Source organism: Podarcis bocagei (genome assembly GCF_964188305.1).
Source record: "Podarcis bocagei genome assembly, chromosome: 11".
Taxonomy (NCBI): Eukaryota; Metazoa; Chordata; class Lepidosauria; order Squamata; family Lacertidae; genus Podarcis; species Podarcis bocagei.
The window spans coordinates 58,628,221-58,643,957 of NC_138136.1; the positions used below are offsets into that span (position 1 = coordinate 58,628,221).

At 44.1% G+C, this 15,737-nt stretch overlaps 1 protein-coding gene across 2 annotated transcripts in view; it reads left to right on the forward strand.

Annotated features, from left to right (window-relative positions):
• Positions 1 to 15,737, forward strand: part of RIT2 (Ras like without CAAX 2) — a 260,005-nt gene that overhangs the window by 37,898 nt on the left and 206,370 nt on the right. The gene's annotated exons all lie outside the window — the stretch shown is intronic.

Genomic DNA, 15,737 nt, shown 5'->3' on the forward strand with positions numbered 1-15,737 from the left:
TCTTGAGCCTACCCTGATTCTTGGCGGCTGTGTGATGCCCTTAGAGTGTTCAAAGATGGGAGACATGGCTCACTCCACTGGCTAAACAGCTAGGTTGAGAGACCATCTGGCTCTTCCTCTCCCTCAACTAGCAACCATTCCAGTTGGCATCAGCTGAGGGAGTGGGGTGTCACTCCGCTGGCTCAGCTGATAGACCCATCACCATTGCGCTTGTCCTATCTACATGGAGGGCAAGGCTATCAGTGGCTAGTAAGCACAATGACTGTGTTCTCCCTCCACTGTCAAAGACAGTATGCATCTGAATTCCTGTTGCTGGGAATTGCCGGTGGGTGGAATGCTGTTGCACTGAGGTCCTGCTGGTGTGCTTCTCACAGACATCCAGTTAGCCACTACAAGAACAGAATGATGGACTAGATGAGTCCTTGGCCTAGTCCAGCAAGGTTCTTCTTAAGTTCTCTCTTGATTGACATCTAGCAGCAGAGGGAGAGATGGCAAACAAGGCTTACTCCACTGCCTAGAGCAGAGGTTCTCAACCTGTGGGTCCCCAGATGTTGTTGGACTACAACTCCCATCACCCCTGAGCTCTGGGGGTGATGGGAGTTGAAGTCCAACAACATCCGGGGACCCACAGGTTGAGAACCGCTGGCCTACAGTGAGGCGACACCAGCTCCATTTGTCTCCTCCCCTGCTGGTCCATTTCCACACATACAGACTTCATAAGTATACAAACTGGTGCTTAAGTTTCCTTTCCCCTCTCCCCATCACTATTTCCTTTTATATCATGCCTTTTAGATTTCAAGGTTGTGATCAGAGACTTTTTTTTACTCAGAATAAACCCATTGAAATTAATTAACATGGCTAAGTTAGGTCGTTTCAACAGGTCTAGTCTAAGTAAAACTTACTTGAATACCCCCAATTCAATGAATGAGTCCTTTCAGCAGAATTCCTTTGTAAGGAGAGTGAGGCTTCCTCTTTGCTCCTCCTCCCAAAATGGCTTTGCATTTTCGGGAGAACCCAGTTGTGTTTTGCACTGTAAAGGCAGCACACTTGAAGAGTAAACGAAACAATGTGGAAAGTGCTCAAATGAGAATGCGCCAATATACAAAGGGCAGATTCTCCTCATTTTCCAGCATCAGTCAACTACAAAAATGAGCTTCTTCTCTTTTTCTCTCTCTTTCTGGAGGGGGGCACTCCCAGGTCCCAGGTGGGGGCAAGCAGCATTCCTTCCTCTGATTGCTTAGCAACAGGATTAAGTGATTAAATAACCTTAGCAACAGCAGCTTCCCTGCATCTGCAGCCTTAGAATGGTACCTCTATGTTTAGCTCTTTAACTTTATAAACATCCAATGACTTGTCAGGAGTGCTCTGATGGTGTTTCCTGCTTGGCAGGGGGTTGGACTCGATGGCCCTTGTGGTCTATTCCAACTCTATGATTCTATGACTTACTTAAAAGAGAGAGAAAAAGCTAAGAATCTGGCACCCGTGCTGTCTTGAAACTTGGTACATATGTATTCTCTTTACCCCGCTGTCAGTCACTCTGAATGTTGCCTTACTGATTGCCGAATGGAACTATGTAGATAGTTTGCAGTCATGGATAAAGGAAGGCAAAGGAAGGAAGATAGGAAGAAGTTGGGCTCCAAGGCTTTTGTTTTCTTCAACAATAGTAAAATAATAATGAACAATAGTAAAACTGGATGCACAGTTGCACCAAAATTAATGGATGGTGAATTTTAAAAGGCTGTTGTGTGGAATAATAGGCAGGGAGTGAAAATCTCCAGCAGTTCAGAAGCAGATCAAACGAGACAATGTTCAAAAAGTTGTCACAAAATAGTTTTCTGGGAAATTGCATTTACCTTGAGCCTACACAAATAAAATATAGTACTGATGTTGGAACTGTAGGGTTTTCCCATGTTGGGACTGGATTGCTTAAAGGTCCAACAATGATGAAGTGGATCAGATGGACCTTTCCGCCTCTAGATGGAACCAGACTTAGGAGACCCCTGTAGTGTTAGATGCGGAATGGAGAATGTGTGGCCTTCCAGATGTTGTTGGGCTCCAGTTCCCATTAACCTCATCTGGCATGGCCAATGGAGACAGGGCCCAATATCTGGAGGACCCCACCACTACTTTATACTAGGTTTTTCTGACTCATTTCTAAACAAAAGCAACACACACACATATCTATGTGTATTTTTTTTAATAGCAAAAACCAGTGTGGTATTTGCAAAGCTGCACACTCTGATAATGTTCCAAACTCTAGACAGGAGTACAGGAGACATAATTCAGTCTTTTGGCTCCATGACAAGTTGCATCTTGGCTTGAATCTTTCAGGACTTAAAGGGGAAAAAATCCCTGTCAATACATTTCTGAGTACTTAAAAGAAATCACCGAGTTCCCATCTCAAGTCGTTTATACAGATCTCTCTTTTAGAATACTCCCCCCCCCCCCGTTCCTCGTTTTATAGTTAGCAGTTGGGCTGTGCAACCCATAGTTTGACAGTCTTACCTCAAACTTTAAAAAATCTGCTGCTATAACTTTTAAGTGAGAAGTGTGTGTGTGTGTGTGTGTGTGTGTGTGTCTGTCTGTCTGTCTGTCTCTCTGTCTGTCTGTCTGTCTGTCTGATATGAACTGGGGATGAACCATACACATTCTGGTCTTGTGAGTCCTCACAGCTTCTGCCACCTATGTAGACCCATGTTTCCACCCCATAGTTGAAAAGCATATGGAGATCCTTCAGAGGGTCAGATTTAGCCCACTTGTGAATAGCTTTTCTTAATGATTGGCTAAAGCCGAAGGTTCTGTGAAATCCTGTTTGTTTCCCACCTCTTGAAATATTTGAATTCAATGTCATCTAATGAATCTGTATCTTGCAGGATTCAAAACAGACAAGATATTGTTTTCACAGAGCACATAGTTAAATGATGGAATTTGTCCCACAAGGTGCAGTGATGGGCATCAACTTTGATTACTTTCAAGGATACTTAGGCACCATTACAAATCCTGAGAACCCCCATGTAAGCCCCTCCACTATTTCCCCTGAGCCCCCTAAGCTAGTCTATCCTGCATCTTCTAAGTGAGTACTGTATGTTGCCCTCAGATTTCATGAAGGTGCTGTCCAGGAAGAGGTGCTGAAATGAGGTTCAGAAGTCAAGATGGTTGGATAATGTACATCAAACAGGTATCTTGCCTCCTGCATCAGGTAGCTAAATGGCTTGGGCCAGTCCTGGTTCCTACACCGAGGTTCAAAAGTGGTTGGATTGCTTAGAAAATGAATAGTAAACAAGGGACGGCTCACCTGCGGCCCTTCAGATATTGTGAGCCAGCATGATCAGTGTACAAGAATGATGTAGATGTAGCCAAGTTTTTGAATGGACCACCTGGATGTGGACATAATTACACCTGTGCTGAGATAATTTTGATGGCTGCCGATCAACTCCTGGGCCATGTTCAAGGTTTTGTTGTTAACACAGAAGACCCTGAACAACATGAGACCAGGTTACTTGAAAAGCCAACCACCTGCTCTTGTATACACCTGCAAGATCACTAAGATCATCAGAGTAAATTCTACTTGTGGCATTACGTTCTGCAGGATATCATAGGCAATCTGAAAGCATGCAATTTATGCTGTTAGCCAAGTACTGTGGAATGCCCTTCCTTCTGCCATACACAAAGCAGCAATCATATGTTGTTGTTGTTGTTGTTTTCATTTCTCTTCCACTTTATATTTGCTTCAGATGTCTTGCAAATACTTTGTTTTTTGAACAGGTTGCCCCTGACACATAAGGTTGGTCCCTGTCTTAAGTCTTTAAATCCTCTGGATTTCTGGTTTATTCCCTTTAATATGCCTTTATGTGTTTTTATATTGCTATTTTATTTGTTTTGGGTTGTGTTTTTGTTTCAGTGTGTTCAGGATACATTGTTTTAGACTGTACACTACTTAAGAGATTTTTTGAAACATTAAGCAGATTAGAAATAGTTAAAAATAAATATACAAACAAATAAATATATTGTCCAGCAACATGAAAACAGCCACAGGTTCTTATGCTTAACATGAGTCAACAGTGTGATGCAGCAGCAGCAAAAAAGAAAGAAAGCTAATGCTATTCTAGGCTGCATCAATAGAAGTATAGTGTGCCAATCAAGGGAAGTAGTAGTACCACTCTATTCTTCCTTGGTCAGACCACACCTGGAATACTGTGTCCAATTCTGGGTACCACAATTTAAGAATGTTGACAAGCTGGAATGTGTACAGAGGAGGGCAACCAAGATGATCAAGGTTCTGGAAACCAAGCCTTATGAGGAATGGTTGAAGGCGCTGGGTATGTTTCGCTTGGGAAAGAGGAGACCGAGAGGAGACTGAGAAAAGTTATGATAGCCATCTTCAAATATCTCAAGGGCTGTAACATGGAAGCTTGTCTTCTCCTGCTGTGGACTTGAACCAATGGTTCCAAGTTACAATAAAGGAGATTCTGATTCAACATGGAGAATAACTTTTTAATGGTAAGAGCTGTTGGACAGTGGAATGGACTCCCCCAGAAAGTGGTGGATTCTTGTTCATTGGAAATTTTAAAGCAGAGGATGGATGAACACTTGTTATGGGTGCTTTAGTAAGAGGGGGTTGGCCTAGATGACCCTCAGAGTCCCTTTCAACTCTACAATTCAACTCCTGATCTAAACTCATAGGGTTATATGGCTTTTACATGGGATCGGAGAAATTTATGAATGGTTTTACTCCATAAATTCCAATGAAATTTCATCATGGGAGCTAAGTGGAATCTCCAGTATCTCTTAAGAGTAGGTAGAAGTGTTCTATCTCCTGATCTTAGTTCTAACTGCCACAGCACTGCTATTGAACATGGGTGTAAAAAGCACCAGTTCTTCCCAATCCAGTACTGGGGTGGGGATGGTTGGAAATTCTGCCTTTTTATAAGCCAGAAGAGTGATTATATCTGATATCACTGCTGTGGAGCTTATGATTTAGACCAGGGTTCCCCAAACTTGGGTCTCCAGCTGTTTTTGGAGTACAGTGTGGTGTAGTGGTTAAGAGTGGAGGACTCGTAATCTGGTGAACCAGGTTCGCTTCCCCACTCCTCCACATGCAGCTGCTGGGTGACCTTGGGCTAGTCACACTTCTCTGAAGTCTCTCAGCCCCACTCACCTCACAGAGTGTTTGTTGTGGGGGACGAAGGGAAAGGAGATTGTTAGCCCCTTTGAGTCCCTTCAGGTAGTGATAAAGTGGGATATCAAATCCAAACTCCTCTTCTTCTTCTACTACTACTACAGTCCCCATCATCCCTGACCACTGGTGCTAGGGATATGGGAGCTGTAGTCCAAAGACAACTGGAGACCCAAGTTTGGGAAACACTGATTTAGACGCTTAGCTATCACTCTCCCTCTTTTTAAGGACTTGTCTCTCCATCTCCATAAATGATGGTGTTGGATGACTGGCAGGTGGGCAGAACTTGCTTGGGGAGGCTTTGTGGGCTGGGTCAGATAGACCTTTGATCTAATCCAGCAGGACTCTTCTGATATTCTTACATTTCATCTCGCTAGTGCATTTACAAGAAACACACTATACTGATTCCGCCTCACAATAATCATAAGCCCTGAGATGAAGCAGTACTTCTCTCTCTCTCTCTCTCTCTCTCTCTCTCTCTCTCTCTCTCTCTCTCTCTCTCTCTCCCCTCCCCCCCCCTGCTAGACTATCAATCCACACTCTTGGGTGGTTTAAGAAGTATGGCTTTAGCCGTCTTCTCGACACCTGGATATAATAATGCCATCTTCTACTTCTTTGTGAAGTCTATGAACACTGCAGGAGTTATTCTTTCCCCTGTATGTTTTAGTGCCTCGGTATTGCATGGACTTCTGCGTATGCTTTGCAATTGATAAGGCTCGAGGGTACAAATATCCTAGATAACAAGCGGATCAACATGGAATAGATGGAGACTTCCGGGGTCTCTCAGCCCAAAGGAAAGCTCATTGAGTAGCAAAGTGCAGCAACCAAATTGGATTTTACACTCCAGCACGTGTACACTGAGGGCCTTCTCAGGCAGATAATCATAAGCAGAGCTCCAGTGGATTGAAACCTCCTTCTCGAAGTACAGTTTTAGAAGCTCTTTTTATCTTCGTATTTCGTTCTTCTTTCTTTTGTGGAAAATTCTATTGCTTTAAAGTTAAAGGTTGCCTTGCTGGGTCAGATATTGTCTAGTCCAGCATTCTTGTTTCTGATGGTGCTCTGATCATATGTCTCTGAAAAGCTCATAGCCAGGACTTGGAACACAAATCTGGAGAGGCACTAAACTTTCTCAGAACACTGCCCCCCCCCCGTGAGAATTTTCTTTTTTCCTTTGGGAAAGAGGGCGTTTTCAAAACGCTCTACAACTTTGGGTATGTTGGTTGTAATTTTCGGAGGAAGAAATGGACTCCAGGGAGGAGAAACTAATAGCTATTTAAAACTCCCCCCCCTCTTTTTTTCCTTCCTTCCTTCCTCCCTCCCTCTTTTCCTTCCTTCCTTCCTTCCTCCCTCCCTCCCTCCCTCCCTCCCTCCCTCCCTCCCTCCCTCCTTTCCTTTTTCTTCCTTTCTTCCTTTCACTCTCCCTCTAGTTAAAATGTTTCTTTTTTTAATTTTAAAGGCAAATAAATAGAAATAAATCTAACTTGACAGCAGACAAACCTCCCTAGGGAGGAAGTTCAAGATGGAGGAGGAGCACCTTGTTCCCAGAGAAGCCTCTCAAAGGATGCTGATAACACTTTCCCATGTTCATATGGAAGGATGGGAAATAAATCCCATTCCATTGACACTTGAAAGTGCCTACATGGAATTGGCAGAAATGACTGGCAGAATCCGAGATCAGGGAGAAGAGGTGGTGGAAGAAGACTGGAAAAAATTTAAAGACTATTTGCAGAAATACTGTAAAATTAATGAATGTTAAAGAGATGTTGGATTGAAAACAAGCGGTATTGGTAAAAAGATTAACAAGAGTATGTAAATATGGATTGATAATGGTGGAAAATATATATTTATAATAGGTTAAGATGTTGAGCAAGGATAAATGATAGAGGGTAAGGACTTGCTGAACTAAATATCTGAACTGGAATACAAAAAGGGAGGTGTGAGGAGGTCAGGAAACTAGTAAATGAAGTATAAGATATGAAAATATTGATTTCTTTTTTCCTTTTTCTTCTTTCTAACTGTTTTCTATTTTGCATTTTTCACGTGTTTTGTTTTTGTATACTTGTAGCTCTTTTTTCTTTTATTAGGGTTATTCTTTGTTCTTATTTTTTATGTTTAAACTTTGAAACTTTTTATTGTTTGTAAAATTTTAATAAATATTACTTTAAAAATAAATAAATAAATAAAAGTGAACTTACCTACTTTGCCCTTCCCCCCCTAATAAATAGATAAACACACAGACGGAAGCACAGTCATCTATAAAAACTCACACTTCTCCAAATTTTGAAATGCCAAATAATCTGTACCAAGATGCATATACAGTGTTACCTTGGGATGCAAACAGGATCCGTTCCGGAGCCCCGTTCACATCCTGAACAGAACGTAAGACGCGACTCCGCGTCTGCGCGTGCGCAGGTCGGTTTCGCTGCTTCCACAAATGCGCATGGCGTCATTTTGACCGTCTGCACATGTGCGAGTGGCAAAAGCCGGAAGTAACGCGCTCCATTACTTCCGGGTCGTGGCGGAGTGCAACCCTAAAATACTTATCCTGAAGCGCATTTATCCCATATATTACAGGAAATTGCACTGCAAAAATGTTTATGTTAGAATTTTTCACTCAAATGTTGATGAATTTTCATGGGCAGCTTGCTTTTTAAAAAAACAAAAAACAGTCATGGAAACTTGGATAACTGAATTTAGGAACTGATCTTAGAAACCAAAATGGACAGATCTGCACATCCAAAATCAGATGAATCTACCCAGGGAGGAACTTGCAGAAGAGGCAACAGTTTCCAGTGCTCTGGCTCTATTCACCACTTGCAGCGGTGCCCAAACTTTTTTCAAATAGGACCAGATTTAATGAAGTGAACATGCATGAGGACCGACCAAAGTTGTTGAGAGATAAATTGCCACAGGGGCCGGATTAAACCGACCGGCAGGCTGGATTAGGCCACTGAAATGGACTTTTCTTCTACTTTTCATAGGTTCATGCTGTAGGAGCTGGTCCATTCATGTTTTGAAAAGTTAAACAACCCTGTTGAGTTGCGCTCAGGAGATTCAACTCAAGGCTGTTGCCTCACCCCCTGCCGGTGAATTCCTCAGGTTAAATAAGCATTCCCTATAGAGTGCATTTCCTCCTGCCTGTCCAGAACCTGAATTTGCAGCAAATCAAGTTCCACATGTTCTAATATGGGCAAAAACATTCTGCTTCTGGAATCTAGATTGCATTCCCTTTGGCCAAGATTCATATAGGAATGCAGGAGGCTAAGGTTATACTGAGTAGGGCCATCAGTCCTTCTACTTCAGTTGCATTAACATTGACGGACAGCAGCTCTCCAAGAGTGGAAGCCCTACCTGGACCATAAAGAAGGCTGATCGCCGAAGAATTGATGCTTTTGAATTATGGTGCTGGAGGAGACTCTTGAGAGTCCCATGGACTGGAAGAAGATCAAACCTATCCATTCTGAAGGAAATCAGCCCAGAGTGCTCACTGGAAGGACAGATCATGAAGCTGAGGCTCCAATACTTTGGGCACCTCATGAGAAGAGAAGACTCCCTGGAAAAGACCCTGATGTTGGGAAAGATGGAGGGCACAAGGAGAAGGGGACGACAGAGGACGAGATGGTTGGACAGTGTTCTTGAAGCTACTAACATGAGTTTGACCAAAGTGCGGGAGGCAGTGGAAGACAGGAGTGCCTGGCGTGCTCCGGTCCATGGAGTCATGAAGAGTCGGACATGACTAAATGACTAAACAATAACAACAACCTGGAGACAACAGAGATTGAACCTGGGACTTTCTGCATGCAAGGTGTTCCTTTGGGTCTCTTCCAACTCTACAATTCCATGATTCCTCTTCCACTGGGTTAAAGCCCTTCTCTAGTCATATAACTGAAAATTATTAACCAGGGAGCCTTTCTGAGCTTTACGTGGAGATGCCAGGAATTGAACCTGTGACCTTCTGCATGCAAAGCAGATGCTCTGCCAGTGAGCTACATCCATTTCCAGCATAAGATTGGAGAGATTTGCCCTGTACAGCACCAGGCACAGTACTGACATGGCACTAACTCAGTGTTGAGGGAGCCTCAATAGTAACTGGCGCTTCAGGTATTCCCCGGTGCTCATTAACTATCCAGTCCCTAAATGATTATGCATCTGTCTAATGACAATGTCAGCTTTTAAAAAAATAAAACAAAAGTAAAATACTGCATGTGATAACAAGGAAGGGTGTAGGCCTATTAGGAGAGAAACTCCTGGAGGTGAAGGTGACAGCTTTATGGCACTGGCCCCTTCCCTTATTTGCAGTAACTCATTTTATGTATAGTGTTTCATATTGGTGCAGCCAAAGGGCTGGATCTGCTGGTGATTTACTCCCACCCATAAGGAGGATGGGAGCTTGCAGAGGGGAGAAAATAAGTCTGTTGATTAGAACAGTAAATTAAGGTAAGCCGGAGAGGGGGGAGCACCAGAGAACCAGATTCTACAGGCCTGCATAAACATTTCATGCTGTTTTGCCACTTGTTACTTTGCTTCCCTATAAACTGTGCACTCAAAGCACTCTTGATCCCATCATAAAGCTCTCTTCCCCCTTCATCTTCTTCCTCACCTCGCTGGGTGATTTTATTTCTCCTTTGCTCAGGTCAAACCTTCGGTTTGTTGCGCTTTTGCCACACAATCAGAACCACAGTTGCTGCTGCTGCTGCTGGGGTTGCCCAGTGAAAGCTGGCCATTTGGGCAACTGGGGTAATGCCCCACCAAACTCAATCTACCCTGGGCCAGTCCCCACTTCCCTGGCTTCCTGTTCAGAAGCAGTCCAGGGGATGGTACAGCCTGTGAGCTCCCTCCTCCTCCTTAACCTCAAAGTTGCCCTCTTGTAGAACTCCGAAGGGCAAAAATAGGATGAGAAGGTTCTGCCTGAAGTTGGTTCTGGCCCCAACTACTTCCACTCTGCCAGTCCCAATGGGTATCAGCTACCATGGCCACAGACTATTCAAAATGGAGGAGGATGAGGAGGAGGAAGAAGAGGAGGAGGAGGAAGAAGAGGAAGAGGAAGAGGAAGATGAAGAGGAAGAGGAAGAGGAAGAAGAAGAAGAAGAAGAAGAAGAAGAAGAAGAAGAAGAAGAAGAAGAAGTAGTAGTTTGGATATTGTTTGCTGTTAAATGATGAGCTTGATCAATGACCAGTATGTAATTCAAAGTGAAATCAGAATCAAAAGTTGGGTGACCAATCCCAGGTAAATCATGTGAGGAACTTCAAGGGAAGATGAAATAAAGCTTTATATCAATACCACAGTTGTTTTTAAGGAAAGGGATAGATGACAGCTTCCATCATCCCTGACCATTGGCCATGCTGCTTGGGGTGATGAGATCTAGATTCAAACATCAGGTTCCTCAACCTTGTCAGTGACTTCCCTGTTGTGAATGGATCTTACCAAAATAACAATTCTCTTCCAGAGAGATATCAAGGGAAACTTGAGGGAAGCTAAAAGGGTTTGTATAATCACAGAGTGGCTAACCGGGGGACCCGGGCATCATGTTGGCACTTGAACTCCATTCTGCCTTTCAAATAATAATAATAATAATAATAATAATAATAATAATAATAACAACAACAACAACAACAACAACAACAACAACAACAACAATAATTTATTGTTATTTATACCCCGCCCATCTGGATGGGTTTCCCCATCCACTCTGGGTGGCTTCCAACAGAACACTAACATACAATAACCTATTAAACATTAAAAGCTTCCCTAAACAGGGCTGCCTTCAGATGTCTTCTAAAAGTTTAGTAGTTGTTTTTCTCTTTGACATCTGGTGGGAGGGCGTTCCACAGGGCAGGTGCCACTACCGAGAAGGCCCTCTGCCTGGTTCCCTGTAACTTGGCTTCTCGTAGTGAGGGAACTGCCAGAAGGCCCTTGGCGCTGGACTTCAGTGTCTGGGCAGAACGATGGAGGTGGAAATGCTCCTTCAGGTATACTGGACAGAGGCCATTTAGGGCTTTACAGGTCAGCACCAACACTTTGAATTGTGCTCAGAAACGTACTGGGAGCCAGTGTAGGTCTTTCAAGACCGGTGTTATACAGTATGGTCTTGGCAGTCGCTCCCAGTCACCAGTCTAGCTGACTCTCACCTCTCTCTGTGCAAAGCAAAAGATATCCTAAGGGCCATGGGAGCATCCTCTCCTTTCACACCAAAATGGGTAGTGGGTGGATAACATGTGGTCCCTTCAGTTGTTTTTGGCCTAGGGAGTCTTGCCTTCAGCATTTTATCTATAAAAGCATGGGACGGGGAAGCATTTGAGAATCTAACACATCACCTCATGAGCTGCCATGAGTTGCAAAGATACTTCCAGAGGGATCTATAATTTGGAAAACTAAACATGAAGCATATTTAGGACTAAGGATCTGAATGCATTAGATGATAAATTTGGAGTTAGAAGAACAAATCACTTTCTTTATCAAGAGTGGAATTGTGGAAATAGGAAGACTTAAAACAGACAAGCTTCTTACACAGGATACTTCTCCCTTTTATTTGGTGTTTGTGGATGGAACTTGATATTATGGTAGAAAATGACAATTGTACTCCCCCTGTAAAATGCATGCAAAATTGGGAGGGGCACAGCTGTTTGTCAGTTGATTTATACTGGGAGAGATAATTGCATGCTTAGGACTTTCTCATGGAAAGGAGGACTGTAAAGTACTTAGCATTGGATGGATCATGCACATTTAATTTATATTTTGATGCATATAAAGGGTACAAAATTGAATAATGTGTCGATTCCATCAGAGGGGAAAATAAAAGACCAAAAAACCTCCACTCACCTTTTTTTTTATTTCAGCATTTGTAGATTTCTGACCTTTTCAGCCACGCATAAAAGCTACAATGAATCACCTCCATGGTGCTTGAAGCACTCCCTCTCACCCTAGAATACATTGAACCATTGTTTCTTTTGTCAATATTTCATCCAAACAGAGCACACACATCTGCAAGGCAATGTGAGCACCCTTTTGTTGGGAGCAGAATGGAGAGGATAAAGGGATAAGTAGCTATTTTATTTTATCTGAACCATGAATATAAGAGGAGCGCTTTATAAGGATTAAAAAAAAAATCCCAGTAGCTAATGCATAGTTTCCAACATTTCACAGTGGAAAGTAGGGACACTTGTGTATTTATAATGCTCCTAGTCTCATTGCTTGAATGCCCCAATACAAACCTTTTCACCAACAGGTGCTGTTAATAGAGTCCCCCTCCTGTCCCTGAATGCTTGGATAAAACAAGCACACATTTTTCCTGTTGTTATTATCAAAAGATCAAAGTGAAGCTCACCAGCCACATCATATGAAAAGGAAGGATATCTTAACTCCTTGCTGCCACCACCAGGGACCTCATAGTACCAGTGGTGGAAAGTGGGGTGGCATTTTGGTATGTTAGGCTGAGAGATCATGACTGTTTCAAGAATACCCAGTGAGCTCCAAGGTGGAATGAGGATTTGAACCTGGGTCACCCCAGTCCAACAATCCAACCATAATACCACAGTGGAGCCACATCCACACCATACATTTAAAGCACAATGATACAATTTTGAATAACCATGGCTTCCCCAAAGGATTCTGGGAAGTGTAGTTTGTTAAGGGTGCTGAGAGTTGTTGTTGTTTAGTCGTTTAGTTGTGTCTGACTCTTCGTGACTCCATGGACCAGAGCACGCCAGGCACTCCTGTCTTCCACTGCCTCCCGCAGTTTGGTCAGACTCATGTTTGTAGCTTCGAGAACACTGTCCAACCATCTCGTCCTCTGTCGTCCCCTTCTCCTTGTGCCCTCCATCTTTTCCAGCATCAGAGTCTTTTCCAGGGAGTCTTCTCTTCTCATGAGGTGGCCAAAGTATTGGAGTCTCAGCTTCATGATCTGTCCTTCCAGTGAGCACTCAGGGCTGATTTCCTTAAGAATGGATACGTTTGATCTTCTTGCAGTCCATGGGACTCTCAAGAGTCTCCTCCAGCACCATAATTCAAAAGCATCAATTCTTCGGCGATCAGCCTCTTTACGGTCCAGCTCTCACTTCCATACATTACTACTGGGAAAACCATGGCTTTAACCATGAGAGGTGTTAGGAGACGCTAATTCCCCTCAGAGAGCTACGATTCTCAGAGTTCCCTGGGAAGAGGCATTGATTCTTAATCCCCACTGGGAAGTGTAGATCGGGGAGAGGAATACAAGCAGAGGCATACTTTGGCACCCTTGACAAGGAGCTGTATCGGAACCTCCAAAGCTGGGAGAGGCCACAGTCCAGAAAATCAAAAAGCGTGTTGCCTTTTGTGCTCCTCCAGTGACTCCCTCTGTGATCATCAGGGTCGTGTCTGCTCTGCTCCACCTCTTCCTCCTCCTTCTCCATTGGTCCCTCTGCCTGCCCATCTTCCTGCCTCCCTCTCTCATTGCCTCCATCCACTGCTTTCCCTTCTCCCTCCCTCCCATTTTCTTCTTCCTGCAACTCTTGCTGCCCCACCTCTGTTTCCTCCCCACTCCAAGTCCCACTGGATGTTCTGCTCGCACTTCTAATAGCATCCTTAGCCGACTGGGAAGGGAGCCCTGCATGGCTATTGTGATGGCCCACGCCAGTGATCAAATTCTTCCGTCAAGGCAATCCCAGGGCCTGGCCACCCAGAGCTGTGGAGGAGTGGTCCATGGAGTGCGCAGGCCGGTGGGCTCCTAGTCACTCCAAGTCAGAGTAGAGAGGCATGGTTTTTGCACCCTGCTGGGACTGCTCCCTTGGCAGAGGTCAACCTGGCCAACCCCTAGGTACACCCCTGAATACAAGTCTCAGCACCCTTGAGAAACTTCATCTCCCAGAATGATCACAATCAGAATTCAGTTCCAGAAACACCTCTCTCCCCACCGTCATTGCCTACTCTGCCGATCTTAAGGAGCAAAAGGCTTAAATGTGGTCCTTAATCCCATAGTCTCGTAGAGTTGGAAGGGACCCAACTTGTTATCTAGTTCAACCCCCTGCAAGACAGGAATCACAGCTAAGCACATACTTCTATCAAGATTCTGGTCTTCTGGTAGCCCAAACTTGTTCATTTGATCCTGCAGACCTTCTATTGCTTTCCCATTTGTTCAGTTTTGACAGATGTTGCAATAGGTCAGAGGAGCAGTTTTAAGCAGAGGTATGATTTCTTTAGGGACGCAAGGTGGCGCTGTGGGTTATACCATAGAGCCTAGGAATTGCTGATCAGAAGGGTGGCAGTTAGAATCCCCGTGACGGGGTGAGCTCCCGTTGCTCAGTCCCTGCTCCTGCCAACCTAGCAGTTCAAAAGCACGTCAAAGTGCAAGTAAATAAATAGGTACTGCTCCAGCGGTAAGGTAAACGGTGTTTCCGTGCTCTGCTCTGGTTCACCAGAAGCGGCTTAGTCATTCTGGCCACATGACCCGGAAGCTGTATGCCGGCTCCCTCGACCAATAAAGCGAGATGAGCGCTGCAACCCCAGAGTCGGCCACGACTGGACCTAATGGTCAGGGGTCCCTTTACCTTTACCTATGATTTCTTTACCAGACTAATACGCTCTGGTTTTGCATGCCTTCCCATTATGTCTCCAACCCCACAGAGTGCATGTTGTGGTTCAGCTTCACAGAGAAGCAACTCTGCTCCATTTGCAGAGTTTGTCAACTCCTGTCACAGCTGTTTCATCACTGCTTGAAGTCAAGGGTGTAATTTTACGTGGGAGAAAGCTTGGGAGACTACGGAATGGCTTGCGTTATCTGAAAAGGCTTTATTTACCATTTCTACCAAACAGTAATACATCTATTCAGAGAATATTGAGATCTTATTATATGGAATCATGTCAGCATTTAGAAAATTAGAGGTTTCTTTTTAAAACCTAGAATGAACTGATTTTTTTTTTTTTAAAAAAATATCTTTTTAAAGATGATCACACTCACAATTTCTCACTGCTCAAGCTGGTTGTCTGGGGGAAAAATTGTTAGTTGAGCAAAGGAGAGGGAAGCCTGAGCTTAGAATGTGCCTGAACAGATTGTACTGAGAGCAAAATTCTAAGAAACATTTACAAGGCCAGGTGGAATCCTATTGGCCCCTTCTGTCACCTGACCCCTGCAGTGCTGGTAGATGCAATACCACCTCCGAGCCAAATGTGGTGCTCAGTGCAAGTCAGATGCACCTGATGCTCTGAAAAAGCTACACAGATGCATTGTGGACAAAACCAGTTACTGCCATGGTCCCCAGATGAAGACCCTTCAACTTGTGGCCTTTACGTTATTTAAAAATGTAAAGCATTTGGATATTGCTTTTCAGCCTTGAGGGCCTCTCATTTAGGTAAATTCTTGGCATCCGATTTCCTCTCTGCATCAGCACCATAGCAGTTTAGCAGAATAGCGCTGTGTGGTGTTGTGGTTAAGAGCGGTAGTCTCGCAATCTGGTGAACTGGGTTCGCGTCTCCGCTCCTCCATATGCAGCTGCTGGGTGACCTTGGGCCAGTCACACTTCTCTGAAGTCTCTCAGCCCCACTCACCTCACAGAGTGTTTGTTGTGGGGGAGGAAGGGAAAGGAGAAT